Source organism: Macrotis lagotis, chromosome 7, assembly GCF_037893015.1.
Source record: "Macrotis lagotis isolate mMagLag1 chromosome 7, bilby.v1.9.chrom.fasta, whole genome shotgun sequence".
NCBI classification, from domain to species: Eukaryota; Metazoa; Chordata; class Mammalia; order Peramelemorphia; family Peramelidae; genus Macrotis; species Macrotis lagotis.
Genome location: NC_133664.1, coordinates 143,726,402 through 143,740,240, shown reverse-complemented (window position 1 = coordinate 143,740,240; position 13,839 = coordinate 143,726,402).

The window sequence follows — 13,839 nt, the reverse complement described above, 5'->3', positions numbered from 1 at the left end:
TCCGCCTTGGTGGTGTGTTGCTCAGATCCCATATCCATGGTGTTTTCTTATTCTTATTGTGACCTTTCCAACTCTCTCTGAAGTCCAGTTCTCTGACCTAACACCAACAGTTCACAGTTCTGCAAATCTTGTGCTTCTAGATTGTAGCTCCAAGCAGGATTTTGCTCCAAAAGGTATGTGGTCAATCTGGTTGTCAAAGTTTGAGTAAACTTCTGTAGCCTGGAGCAAGGATATCTATGGCCCTAGAGAAAGGGAGAGTGTATTAGAGTGAAGAGTTGAATTTTGATGTAAACTTGTGTCATGTCCTTTGTTCTGCTAGTGTAGGGGGGTGAGGATAGGTGTCCTAGATATGGAAACAGTTGCAGTTGATTTATCTTTGCTATATTTCTGTTCTGAAGAGGTTGAGAGGTATTAGGAGTTGGAAAGAAAATATCTAGTCTGCCATCTTGTTGCTCAGATAACTCAAAAGTCAGAAATTGCTGTTGAGTCATTTCAGTTGGGTTTAACTCTTTGTGATCCCTTTTGGGGTTTTCTTGGCAAATATATTGGCCATTTCTTTAACCAGATCATTTTACAGATGAGGAAACTGGGACAAACAGGGTTACATGACTTGTTTAAGCTCACACAGTTATAAGTGTCTGGGTCAGGATTTGAACTTGGAAAGATGAGTTTTTTTGACTGGTTTTGGTGCTCTATCTACCATGCCCACCTAAATGCCCCCCCATCAGATTTACAGATAATTAAAACAGATTGCCCCTTTGTAGGACCTGTATGACACAGGCTTTTATTTAAAAAAATAAGTAGTCTAACAACTTTCTCTAGATCCTAAAATAGGACATTGTCTTAAGTCTTTGAAAGAAGTTGATCAGTGGAAAACAGAGATAATACTTGCTCCCAAGCTATTTTTTTTAAGGTTTTTGCAAGGCAATGGGATTAAGTGGCTTGCCCAAGGCCACACAGCTAGGTAATTATCTGAGACCAGATTTGAACCCAGGTACTCCTGACTCCAGGGTCGGTGCTTTATCCACTGTGCCACCTAGCTACCCCCCCCCAAGCTACTTTTGAATTAAAACTTTTAGCCACATTTAACTGCAAAAGTATGGATATGACCAACTGTGTCCTTCTTTGCCTTTTTCTAGAAAACTAATACTAAAACTGAAAGAGACCTAAGAGGTCCTCCAGTTCAACCTTTTTCTCTCATAGATGAAGAAATGAGGATGCAAAGAATCAGATTCTGATGCCATATCTGGTCTTATTTCCACTCACTATAACACATTGCCTCCTTTTGCAAATAGGTTCATCCCTATCTTTTCCTAAGTAGACAAAATATCTGTGATTTAAGGGACATCAAAAATCCATTGGTCAAAAAAAATTATTCCTCAGAATAATTATGTAAATAATTTTGATGCCTGAAATTCCCATTATTATTATTCCTTCTTGGAGATGACTTATGCCCTATTTGTTAAAATATAAGTGTTATTTGAAAGGAGTAAGAGATTATCAACTGTTAATATGTAAGCTGTGCCTCTTTCAGAATTTGACAATTTTGCTAATTGAAAGAGATAAGACAAATGTGAGACTTGAATATAAAAAAGACTAAAAATGCACTAATAATGTAGTAAATAATGTACTAGACAAAGGCTGTCTCTCTTGTGTTCCAACTGCTCATTTGCATAAAAGTAAATGGAAAATTTTAGAATTAAAAACTGGGAAGCCTAAACTCCAAAGCTTTTTCATTATTATTAGATAAATGATTATTGGTTTTGGTTTCTTTTCTGATTATGATCTGACTTACAGAAATGGGGATTTAGTAAAGAGATAGTCTGACCACAGTCAGTTTAAAAAGATCTCTAAATCAAGAAATCCAATCCTAAAGTAGGAAGATTATTCAAAGAACTTGGAATTTGGTGAAAGGAAAATTAGCTATAGCCTACAGGAGTTGCTTGGTGAAAAAGGTTACATCTCTCTGCATTGCTACCACTTGCCCAAGATGTGAAAATCTCTCAGAAACCATCCAAAATACTTCTGATGAATTCCTGGCTAAGGAATCATGTCATTTCTGAAAGAACCCAGTACTAACTATCCCAGCAACAGAGAAACTTGGTCCAACAGAAGAGTAGAGTAACCTAATTTAGCAACAAGGCTACCTGAACAAGAGGTTCCAGGACCATAAGTGAATTGTATGAGGACAATCTCTGACACTGGAAAAAGAAAAGGACATAAAAAAAACAATTTATTCATTTATAAGTTGCTTTATTACTATGTTAGGTTAAGTGTATATTCAATATTTTTATGAAATGAAGTATATTTGAGGAAGTATATACCCCAAGTTTGGGGATGAAATGTTATATAACCTGTTCTTTCTTTCCTTTTTGAATAAATGCCTTTGATAAGAATTAATAGTTTCAGATGGTATATTTATTAATTGGAAATACACAGGTCTTGCCCAAGAAGCAAGCAAATATTAAAAGTAGCCATCTTAAATTAAGTTGCTTCTAAATTGCTTGATAGGGGCAGCTAGGTGGTGTAGTGGATAGAGCACTGGCCCTGAAGTCAGGAGTACCTGAGTTCAAATCCAGTCTTAGACACTTAATAATTACCCAGCTGTGTGGCCTTGGGCAAGCCACTTGACCCCATTTGCCTTGCAAAAAAAAATCCTAAATTGCTTAATAGCAGTCATCTCTCTAGGGACTCAACTTGGTAACATGGAGGCAAGTAAGGAGAATGAGTCCAGAGAAGAGACATAGAGGAGCCCTACAACAAATGATATGGCAAATATTAGCACTTTACATTAGCTAGCCCATCACTCTTCAATAATCTAAGGAAACTGGACAAAGAAGAATTCATTTTTAAGATTAAATTTTTATTGATATCTTTTGTTTTTGTACCTCTTAAATTTCTTCCATTATTCCTTCTCCTTTCTATTCCCAAAGAGGCATCCTATAAAACAGAAAATAGTTTTAAAAAAAAAAAGGAGAGAAAAAAAATCTAATCAATACATCAAAAAGTCTGAAAATTTATTCAATGTTCCTTCTCTGTAAACTTCCACTGCTGCTAAGGAGTAGGGAGAGATGTCTTCTTTTTTGTTTTTTTTTTTGTTTCATTTTGGTTTTTTTAGATTTTTGGCAAGGCAAATGGGGTTAAGTGACTTGCCCAAGGCCACACAGCTAGGTAATTATTAAGTGTCTGAGACCGGATTTGAACACAGGTACTCCTGACTCCAGGGCTGGTGCTTTACTGTACCACCTAGCCGCCCCGATAAATGTCTTCTTTTATCTCTTCTTTGCAAGCCAGAGCTTCTTCTTTGTAATTCTGCAATCCTTTCTTTCAATTGTTATGTGGTTGATATTCTTTCTGTCTATATACTAGAGATACAGGGTGACCAACAAGCCTCAAATCTTTGGTGATGTCCACCCCAAGCAATTGAAGACTTACCCTGGTGGAATGGGCAAAGACAATTTGTTCTAATAGCTGTGAAGGCACTTTGAAGCAGGCACTGTGGACCCTGGTCAGACATGGATAGAGCTTGGTCAGACTTGAAAGATGCCAAATTCACCCACTGTTGGGTAGACAGGCATATTAACTTTTATCCTGCTTCATGACTTGATGATATAACTTCATGACTGTGGAAGAGAAAGGGAGGTTGCTGACTTTGTGCAATTCATCCTCATTTATTCATTCACCCAAATGTCAAGACATCATCCATCACTTGGTGATGACATTGGTCCTCTTTGAAAACAAAGGATGAGTAGTGGTTACTTATTTGAGTACATCAGTTCATGTAAGTCCATACTTCTTTGTATTTATCATATTTGTCATTTCTTACAGCAAACTAATATTCAATTATTAGGAACATTCCTGAAGGAAGTTATTTTGTGGTAATACAGAACTGGAAACAAAAGTAATACCTGTCAATTGGAGAATGACTAAACAAATTGTGGTAGAAAAGTTACATTTTTATCAGAAGAAAACAGAGGCCTGTTCTCAAGGGACTTATGTTCCACTTAGTGGGGGGGGAGGACATTGCAAACTAAATTACTGAAGGCAGAAATTCACTGGAGATGGAATTTTATTTCTTATTTATGAGCTTGAGTAGAAGACCTCTTTAAGATGTTATTGTTGCACTTTTAAACAAAACAGTGGAGACATCGAGGTGGCTAAGTTCAAATCTGACCTCAGATACCAGCTGTGTGATCCTAAGCAAGTCACCTAACTTCTGTTTGCCTTAATCTACTTGAGAAGGAAACAGTAAACCACTCCAGGATCTTGGCCAAGACAACTCCAGCCAAGTATCAGTATGTTATGGTCCACATAGTTAAAAGTTGAACAAAAGTTGAAAGTTTGAACAATAACAAAAGTTGTCCTTTGTATGAAGAGTGACCTTTTTCCTTTCCCTTTGGGAACCTGCCAAAGGTCTGTGTAAACTTAGAGCTTTGCTCTAGAATAGAGGTTATATTTTGAAAATAAGGTTGCTATTGAAACAGAAGATATGTAAATGGTTATGACTAAAAAAATACAACAAAATAGATTAAAGAAACTCACAGACGCATTAAGAAAATAACTAATAATTAATAAAATAATTAAAATGAACCTTTTGACTTTCAGTACTTTAGTCAAAATAATTTTCAAAATTAAAAGAATGAATGGATGGATGGATGGGTGGGAATCTATTTATTGAGCACTTACAAGTGTCAGTAAACATTAAGGTCCCTGTGGGTTGTCCCCCAAAAAACCCAAATCCTTGGAAGTGAGGTAAATCAGTCATAGGTTGAGGAATAAGCAAACAACCGAAAAAGAAGAATCTGACCATAGGAAATTACTTTGGTCCTATGGAGGGTCAAAATACATATTCAGATGATGACAAAATTGGAGCTTCTGTATCCAAAACCTCCAAGAGAAAGAGAAAATGGGCTCAGGCTATGGATGAGCTCAAAAAAGTCTTTGAAAAGCAATTAAGGGAGGTAGAGGAAAAATTGGGAGGAGAAATGAGAACAAGCAGTTAAATCATGAAAACCAAGTCAGAAACTTAGTGAAAGAAACACAAAAATATACTGAAGAAAATAATATGTTAAAAACCAGTTTAGGCCACAACACAAAAGGTAAATGAGGAGAAGAATGCTTAAAAAAGCAGAATTGGCCAGCTGGAAAAGGAGATAAACTCTCTGAAGAAAATAACTCCTTCAAATGCAGAAAGGAACAAAAGGAAGCTGATGATTTTGCAAGAAATTAGGAAGAAATAAAACTCTTCCAAAAAAAACCAAAAATTAGAAGAAAATGTGAAATATCTTATTGGAAAAACAACTGACCTTGAAAACAGATCCAGAAGAGATCATTTGAAAATTATTGGGCTACCTGAAAGACATGACCAGGAAAAGAGCATAGATTTCATTTTTCAAGAAATAATACAGCAAAATTGCCTTGAGATCCTAGAAGCAGAGGGTAAAATAGAAATAGAGGGAATTTACCAGTCACCTCCTGAAAGAGATCTCAAAAGAAAAAACTCCCACAAATATTATAGCCAAACTCTAAAACTCCAGAGTCAAAGAGAAAATATTAAAAGCTTCCAAAAACAAGCAATTCAACTACTGTAGCTCTGTAGTCAGGATTACACAGGATCTGACAGTGTCTACATTAAGGGCTCACAGGCTTGGAATATGATATTCTAGAAGGAAAAAGATCTTGGTTTACCACTCAGAATTAACTATCCAGCAAAACTGAACATACCCTTTCAGGGGAAAAGATTGACTTTCAATGAAACAGGGGACTTTCAAACTTTCCTGTTGAACCAGAGCTGAATAGAAAGTTTGTTTTCCAAGTACAGGACTCAGGTGAACCAAAGAGGGGGTGAATGAGAAGAACTAATTATGAGGAACTTAATGATGTTGAATTGCTTGTATTCCTGCATGGGAAGAAGATAATGATAACTCATATGAACTTTCTCATTCATAAGAGCATTTAGAAGGAGTATATATATATATATATATATAGATATAGATATAGATATAGATATATAGATATATAGTACAGGAAGGAGCAGAATATAATGGTATAATACAGTAAAAAGATGGAGTCAATGGGTGACAAACAAAAGTATTGGGAGGAAGAGAAAGGAGAGGAAGAAGGGGCTAAGATATTTCACATAAGAGTCAAGAAAAAGCTTTGACAATGGAATGGAACACGGGAAGGGGAGGGGGAATGAGTGAGCCTTCATTCTCATCAGAAATGGTTCAGAGAGGAAATAACATATACACTTAATAGGGTATAGAAATCCATCTTACCCTAGAGAAAAATGAGAGGAAAGGGATGGGATAAGGGGAAATTGGGAGAGGGAAGTGGGAAGTAGGTGATAAAAGAGAGGGAAGATCATGGGAAAGGGTACTCAGATACAACACATTTCTGAACAAGAATAGGATTAAAGGAGAGGGAGAATGGAATAGATGATAGTAGGGAGGAATAGAGTAGAGGGGAAATACAGCTAGTGATAACAGCTGTAGGAAAATTATTGAAGCAACTTCTCTGGTGGCTATGATTGGGAAGGCAACTCATCCCAGAGACAGAGCCATTGGAATCTGAACACAGATTGAAGTATGCTTTTTTTTCTTTCTCTCTAGCTATTCTTGAGGTTTCTCATCTTTTTTGGGGGGGAGGGGCTGTTTATGAATACTCTCACAACAAGATTATTGTAATAATATAAAATAAGCAAAAAAAATTTTAAAGAAGACATAATAGAGAGACAAAGGACTCATGATGAAGCATGCCATCTGCTTCCAGAGAAAGAATTGATGGTATATGAATACAGATAGAAGCAACAACTCTAACCCTAGTTTTTGCTAACAAAATTCACCCCTAAAGGAGATCATAGGAGGCAGTTAATAAATACTTCTTGATGGATTGATTGGTTGATTTTTTGACATTGATAGGTTCTCAAAGGTCACCCATATCTTCCAGTAAAGAAGAGCAAAATTTCACTAGATAAATAAACAATTCAATTCTGATGACCAGTTCAAAAACATCCCCAATCCAACTATGATTAATACTTAACTTGGGGGGGGGGCGACTAGGTGGCACAGTAGATAGAGCACCAGCCCTGGAGTCAGGAGTACCTGAGTTCAAATCCAGCCTCAGACACTTAATAATTACCTAGCTGTGTGGCCACTTAACCCCATTGCCTTGCAAAAAAAAAAATCTAAAAAAAATACTTAACTTGGTTCTTGTGGTTTTACCATGAATATGATTTACCTTCCCAGTTTGCTTCCAAGCTTCATAGTTTACTTAGAAAGGTCTAGAAAAACCCTAATTAGAGTGTCCTATCATCCCTGTTTTCAGGAATATAATATTTCCTAAAACAACTATTGCTGAGAGCTGTGAGAGAAATACAGTCATAGAAATAAATGACTCTTTCTCTTTAGTCTCCTGAATAGGAGACTAAACTTCTGGAGCCCACTTTGGTTAATGAGCCAACTTGATTCTCTTCAATTTTACTTTCCTCTGACATGTGGCAGTTTTCAAGTCTTCATCTCTAGATCAGTAATGGATGTATTACACTGCCTGTATCCCAATGCTCATCCCCACCCCACCTCCCCACAATCCCGATCAGTCATGCCCTATATTACATTTGAGATTTTTGACTGAAAGAGTCCACTGAAATACAGCAAGAGAAAATGGACTCTGATTTTCTGACAACCTAATTCATGACATCTTGGCAAATTTCTAGATCATTTCATATAACAGTGGCAATTTACAGCTATTCCTTTGAGATATGATATTTAGTTATTAAGAACCAAAAAATTAATGTCCTTATTTTCTCCTCTATGGGATTTTTTTTTTTGTTTCTGCATGGTAGGCAAGCCATTCCAAGTGAGGGACTGTCAGGAGAAACCCAATTAAAGATGTCATATATGACCAGAAAATAAGGTGAACTGGAGCAGGAATGAAAGATAGCCAACGGAAAGCTCACATATTCAGTTGTTAAGAGAATGATGAAAGAGATCGTTGTTGCTATTCAGTTATGTGTGACTTTTCATGACCCCATGGACCATGCATGCCAATACTATCCATGGAGTTTCCTTGGACAAGCTACTAGAGTGGCTTACCAATTCCTTTACAGTTCAATCTATAGATGAGGAAACTGAGGCAAATGGAGTTAACTTAGCCAGTGTCACACAGCTAGTCTGAGACTATTTGAACTCAGGTCTTCCTCATGTCAAGACCAGTGCTCTATCCCCTGAGCCACATGGCTGATAAAACCTAAATTAAAAACTGATAAAACCTAAATTAAAATTACATAACAAATGTTAGATGCTTATAAATGATGGACATAAGCATTAAAAGTCAGTCCTTGAATGGTAGTGGGCATAAAATTAATGGGGTGGTTTATGTTTTCGGGTAACTTTCCCATCTTTTATATGGAATGAATTTTCCTGAAAGACAACCTGTTCATTTGTTTTGTCTTCTGTAGGGGCAATTAATTCCCTTAATTATCTAATAATATGGGGGGGGGCTGTTTATAGATTTTTCTTCATGATCCTAGATCATATTAAAACATAGAAAAAATGAAAAAGTATTTATGGAGTCAAAGAGATTAGAAAAGTTAAGGAAATTCAATTGAATTTAATTTGATATAATGACTTAAAAGAATAGTTCAAGGAAAATACTGCTTTTTCACATGGTCAAAAGAGTTAACATATTTGTTCTAAGTAGATATTATTATAGCACTCATATTTTGGAAAATCATAAAAATAGATTGGATGTCATTTAAAAGCAATATGGCTAGAGAATAACTATCCTGTTGGAAGAATCATAGCCAATACCAGGTTCTTACTGGGAAGTAGTTACAGGAGAATTGATTAGCAGGTTTGATGTGCTTTGGCATAAATTAGATTTTATTTAGAAATACAACTCACACTGCACTACTCTTGGCTGGAAATAAATGTGTAAATTAGAATGCCTTCCAATGTAATTACACTGTCTTCTAATATAAATCATCTCAGAAATGAAAATATCACTTTCAAGTAGAAGTGAGTGCTCGTTTCAAGTTGAATTAAAGGGAAGGTCATGAAGAAAGCTGAAACCCATATTTTGTGATGACAGCATGGGACAGCATGCAAAGAGTACAGTTTCACCATAAAACCTTGTGTCTAGTGTTTCAGTAGCAAGTTAGAGTATAAACTGAGAATAGTGCCTTTAAGGATTTTTCCCTTTTTCTAGAAAAAGGAAAAACAAAACAAGTATCCAAGATATAAACTCATTATCATTCTTCTTCAATACACACAGAATTTAGCAGCATCCATAAAAATCATAGCAGGATAGATGTATTTAAAGCCTAGTTCATTTGTGTTTATTAGAAAAGGCAACTTAGGACAAAGCAAATTGGACTGATTGAATCAGTTCTTTCCCATTCTGTGGTAGTCCTAAGAAAGTGACCTCAGAAGATTCATATTTGCAGTTGAGTTGAAACTTTCTTTAGTGTCCAATTCAATTCAATAAACATTAAGTGCTTACTATTTGCAAGGCACCAGGTAGGTGGGGATACATGAAAAAGGACATAATTTATCTTCCTAAAGTGCATGTCTGAATTTATGCCTTTCCTAACTCAATCAATTCTACTGGCTCCTTTTTGCTTCCAGAATCAAAAATAAAATCAGCTGTTTGAATTTTTAAAAATCCTTCATGGCCTGTCTCTTTCTTGCCATCACTCCCCCCCCACCCACCCCCCATCCCATCCTGGTCAGGTACTCTGGTCTAGCAACAACACTGGTCTCCTTACTATTCTTTTTTTGTTTGTTTGTTTGTTTTCTTTCTTTGCAAGGCAATGGGGTTAAGTGGTTTGCCCAAGGCCACACAGCTAGGTGATTATTAAGTGTCTGAGGCTGTATTTGAACCCAGGTACTCCTGACTCCAGGGCCAGTGCTCTATCCACTGTGCCACCTAGCCGCCCCCTCCTTACTATTCTTGAACAAGAAACTTCATTGCTCAACTTTGTTTTTTCATTGGCTTTCCATGCCTGAAATTCTCTCCCTCTTCTCTGTCTCCTGGATTTTCTCCCTTCTTCAAGCTTCAGCTACAGTTCCACCTACTGTAAGGTATCTTTTAATGCTAGTGCCTCCCCTCTATCCTATAAATATCTCATTTTTACGTAATTGTTTGCCTGTTGTTTGCCCCATTAGAACACGGGACACTTGAGAGCAGGGACTGTCTTGGGTCTTTGTTTATAATTCCAGTCTTTAGCATAGTGCATGGAAAGTAATAGGTGTTTAATGAATGCCAGTTGACAGATTATTTTGCCCTTTGTTTGGGGGCTAGATAGCAACACAATGGACAGAGTGCTATTCCCAGAGTCAGGAAGACTCATCTTCCTGAGTTCCAATTTGGCCTCAGATATTTATTGATTATGTGACCCTGAGCAAATCATTTAACCCTATTTGCCTCAGTTTCCTCATCTGTAAAATGAACCAGAGAAGAAAATGGCAAACCATTCCAGTATCTTTGCCAAAAAGCACCATTGTCATCATCAAAACTTACGCATACTTGGGCAAGTCACTTAACCCCATTTTCCTTGCCAAAAAAAACCCTAAAAAAAAGATATTTGGGGAAAATCTTAGGAACCATTCATTACCTTCTGTTGGGGAAATGAGGTAAGGAGATACCAAATTTATGAAAGAGGCCTGAGCTAGGTCCTGAAGGAAGAGAATTCAACAATGGATTATGTGTTAACTACTGTGTTGTGGGCAACAGGGATACAATGTGATAATTTAATGTCTACTCTAAAGTCTTATAGGAAAGACATGAGAGAGAGAGAGAGAGAGAGAGAGAGAGAGGTATAATATGTGGATATCATATACATTTACATAAACACATAAAACCAAAAAATAAATAAATACAAGGTAATTTATGTGAGGTTTTTGTGTGGAATGGTGTAAGAAATGAAGAAAGGAGTCATCCAACATGTGAACAGAGATTTGAAAGAAACTAGGATGAGTAATGGATGAGTAAATAAGAATACATTCAAGAGATGGAGGAAAGCCTGAATAAAAATTTGGAGAAAGAAGATGAATGCTGGGTATGGGATACGTATTGGCAAAAGCAAGAAGCCCAGTCTGACTGGGGAAATGGAGAAGATGAACAACAGTTATGGGCACAAAAACTGGAAAGAAAGGGCAAGGCCAGGTAATAAAGACTTTTAAAATTCAGTTTTTATTTGCTCCTAGTAGTAATATTAAGATGCTGGAGATTATTGAGCAGGGGAGTGATATGATTAGAATTGTGCTTTAGGATATCACTTTATCAATGATTTGAGGTATATATAGGAGATTGGAAGAGACTTGTGTCAGAGAGACCAGTTTGGAGGCCATTTCATTATTCCAGGAGAGATGAAATGAGGTCCTAAGCTAAGGTAGCATCTGTGTAAGCAGGAAAAAAAGGGGATGAATAAGGGAAGTTGTAGATATAAGATCAACAAGACTTGGCAACAGATTGACTATGTGGGGTGAGTGTGCAAGTTGAGGTTGACTGTGAGGTTGTAGACTTAGGTGGCTAGAAGGATGTGATAGTCACAACAGGAATAAGGAAGGTCAGAACTGAGGTGAGCTTGGGGGGAAGAGGAAATAATGAGTTCTATTTTGGACATCTTGTATTTGAGATGTCAGCGGGACATCCTGTTCAAAAATGTCCAATAGGCAGTTGGTGATACAGGACTAGAATTAAGAAGACTTGTACTAGATATATCAATCTGAGAATCCTGTGCATGGGGATGATAGTTAAACCTATGGGAGCTAATGAATTCTGTGTACGTGTCTGTGTGTGTGTGTGTGTGTGTGAGAGAGAGAGAGAGAGAGAGAGAGAGAGAGAGAGAGAGAGAGAGAGAACCAGACAGAAGAGACACAAACAGAAAGAATAAAGGAGGGAAAAGGTATAAAATAGGGCCTTAGGGGAATACCTGTATACTCTTGTATAGATGATATAATGACCCAGAAAGGACACTGAGGAAAGTGAGAACAATTATTATAGGGGTCTAGAAGAGAACAATGTAACAAAACCCAAAGAGAGGAGAGAGCATTCAAGATAAAAGAAGACAAAGGTGCCACATGCTGAAGGGAAGTTAAGAAAGATGAATATGAAGGTCATCAAAAAAAAAAAAGAAAATTAAACTGTCAGTAACCATATGGGGTAAAACCATCCCAAATTACTATGATTAAAGATGTGCAAATGAGAATAATATACACTGACAAAGATAATAAAAAAGGAAATAAGTGTTAGAGGGGCTATCAGAAAATGGGCAAATGAATGTACTGATGATGGACTTCTGAATTGATCTAAGCAGAGCTGATCAAAATGTGGCCCTCAATGTGATTTTATGCAATCCCTGTGGGTTTACTAAATGCTTTAGTAAAGGAAGCTGAGCAACCACAAAGCTCTCACTAAAATGGCAAATCAAAATATATTGTCTATTGTTTCAATAAAAACTTTTAAAAGTAAGGTTGGACAGCCCTAATCTAAGCCATTCTGGAAAATAATTTGGAATTATGCCTTCCAAATAACTAAATTGTACATTCTCTTAGACTGAATGGTACAACATCTAGGCCTATACTCCCAAAGAGATCAAAGAAACAGGAAAAGGACTCATTTGGGCATATATGTATATGAAGACATGGCCAAGCTAGAGTTCTTGAATGTTATAATGTCCAAAGTATTAAAAATGAGTATCACATAGAATATCATATAGAATAAAAGATGGAAGCAAGACTATTTCTCAACTCTGTGCATTTTCTCTGGCTGTTTTCCATGTGTGGAATTCGCTCTCTCTTCCTCTGTGCCTCCTGGTTTTCCTGTCTTCCTTTAAATCCTAACTAAATCCCATCTTCTACAGAAAGCCTTTCCTAACCCCTCTTAATTCTAGAGCCTTCCCTCTTTTAATTATTTCCCATTTATCCTATAAATACACACACACACAAACACATACATATATATATACAAAATCTTATACATGTTTGTTTGCTTGCTGCCTCTCCCACTAAGGGGGCAACTGTTTTCTTTGAGGGCAAGGACTGTCTTTTGCCTCCTTTTGTATCCCTAGCATTAGGATAGTGTCTGGTACATAATAAGTATTTTTCAAATGTTTGTTGACTGACTAAAGAGCTCATGTGCTTTAGTGATATCTTCAAGCTATTGGGAAAAAGCCAGGAAAGTTTTTAGCATGCTGGGTGGGCTCTCTGTGACCAATTTGTGGAAAGACATGGATGGGGAGATATATTTGGACTGTGACTTACTGCATTCTTGGAAGGAACATTTGATTCAGTGAGATCACATATCCAGGCACTTGAAAAATATTTGGTAATTAAGATATCCCTTCATTCATTTCTCTGTTTTAGTGATCAGATAAAAACATTAAAGTAACCTCTACAGAGAACATCTGTTGTAGTTAAAAACATGCATCAAGTAATTTATTTTTTTTTTAAATTAAATGAATACATATGTAACTAAAGTTCCAAAGACTATAGGTATGGTATTTTCTCCTCTTTGGTGAGAGATTTTGATCTGCACCATTAAGTTTTATTCTAGTGGGAGTTACATATGTATCCTTGGGAAGAAAAAAATGAGTGGTTTTTGTAGTTAGAAATGTTTTGAGATGTTTCTGCAGTTTTGTACATTTGTAGAAATTAATCAGACCAGAAAGAAGGAAAAATTGAATTACTTGGAGAAGAGTCTTCTTTGAGCTATAGGATCAAAGTCATACAGGTAGCTCTTACATCTTATCCCATTGGTCCTTAAACTGTTTATAGTAAGATTATTTCTCAGAAAGAGAAATTTAGTTTCAGTCACCAGTTTTATTTTGACTATAAA